Source organism: Aplysia californica, unplaced genomic scaffold (genome assembly GCF_000002075.1).
Source record: "Aplysia californica isolate F4 #8 unplaced genomic scaffold, AplCal3.0 scaffold01046, whole genome shotgun sequence".
NCBI classification, from domain to species: domain Eukaryota; kingdom Metazoa; phylum Mollusca; class Gastropoda; order Aplysiida; family Aplysiidae; genus Aplysia; species Aplysia californica.
The window spans coordinates 123726-125741 of record NW_004798316.1 but is presented as its reverse complement, the minus strand read 5'-3'; positions in this window follow the sequence as shown (position 1 = coordinate 125741).

The window sequence follows — 2016 nt, the reverse complement described above, 5'->3', positions numbered from 1 at the left end:
AAATTAAGTACCATGGTTGTCCAGAAGAAATAAAAACAGAACATCAGAATTAGGGTGCCCCAGGAATTTATTGTATGTAGATGTTTTAAAAAAGGAAATAGACTTTTAGATATGAGCTCTAATCATAAAGTGAACATAGGTTTATAGACAGACAGACAGACAGACAGACAGACTGACGGACAGACGGAGAGACGAGGTGGGGGTGTGAGAAAGAGGAATATGAAGCAAGTTATCAAAAGAGTTAAGGTGTGATGAACTGAGAAATTAAAAGAGGTGGATAAATGTATGGATTGATTGGTGGACAAAGAAATGGAAATGAGGTAACCAAATTTAAGTCGTGAGTTCATTTTTTTTATATATCTGGCAACGAGCCATTTTGCTCAATAAATCGGGAAAATAAATTTCCAGCCACAAGCATCCTGAAAACGTGACAACAGGATAGGGGGATTGTGCACACTAGAAATAACGTAATATGTCACAATGTCGTGGATTACACAGCGGTGGCTGCACCCTCAAACCAACTGCACGAAATCCTGATTTTCGGGGTGGGGGGGGGGGGTTGAGTGCCCACATCCCTTAACCCAGTTTAGTCCTTCCCTTAAAGAATATTGAAAATGCATGCATTCTCTCGTTCGGAGACATGCTTTCAGAAATGCCGTTCCCTCGTCGCGTCGAACATAATCACCAGCACACCTTGTTTTCATTTCTAATCTAACCCACCCCTTTCACATCGCCACTCAAACCGAACCTGAATCAGAACCGGCCACTCGACCAAATTGCTGATCAAAGAAATGTTGCCCCGAGATCAAACATGAAATTTAAAGGAATATTTCAAATCCGTGGACGGCTTTGACAAGCGTTAAAACCGCTTTTCAAAGATTAGCCCGGCCCTCTACATAGATTACTATTTGATCAAGTCTCGACATCTTTCATCATTCATCCCGGAGTTAGAAGGGGGCGTCTTCTTTCCCAACTGTCGCGCCACACGTTTGAAAAGAGTCATTATGAGCCCCCCTCTTTACAAGGTTTCCTACCGGTGTTAAGGTCTGCAATATCCCTCAAAAGTGGCTGGTCTAGCGACAACGCTTTGTGTTCCATTCGGCGTTTATGTCACGTAAGACATTATTATTACCGCCCCCTCTCTCAGCGCTACTATATTAAACTATTGTGAAGCATCGTGGTGAAATCAGGCGCTCGTCGAAATAATTAAATAGAAGGAACTGACATTTTTTTCCCAATCATTTGGACAGAATTTGTCGAAATTAAAATTTGGAGGTGCTACACCCCTCTGAAAACACATTTCTGCGTGAACTTTACTGATTGATCAAAAGCATAAAGAATGTTAAGTTGCACTGTCCAAAGACCCTCAAACTTTGGAAGTCACCAAACATTGGCAGCCATTTTGTCGCTTATTTTACTTCTGACACCAGGCAACCCCTACCTCCTTCAATCACAGATATCTCAACTTTTATTCAAGATATCTGGGTCGTTTTTTTTCTCAAAAGCAAATAAAATCAACAAACTTGAAGGTACTGCTAATGGCTCCAATATGCCTAAGTACTTACGAGCACCTTATTCCACTGCGTTGCGACACAATTGCAGTGCGCAGTAAGAGACGGCTTATATTGAGATTACGGATTATTCCCTGCCATAGAAGTATACTAACATTTACAGCGAACGTGTTCAATTAACGCGAAAATTTAAGGAGAGAGGAGTAGGAATTTGGAGTCGTGAATAAACACGGCCATGTTGGATTATTTGTACAGGTCGGGAAAAGGAGACTTCCTTCCCGGCCTCGGGTTAGCCCTGTTGTCAGTAAATATGAATATCTTTTGATCCAGCGATAATGACAAGAATTGTCGGGGGGCTTCCCAGATCGGAAACAGGAAAGCCAAGACAGAAATGAAACGAGGAAAGAGGGTAGGTGGGAAGGTATATATGTAGGGGAGGGATAAAAAAAAAGGAAGGTGGTTGAGGTGGGGAAAAGAGAATGGGGGAGGGAGAAAGGGATAGGGG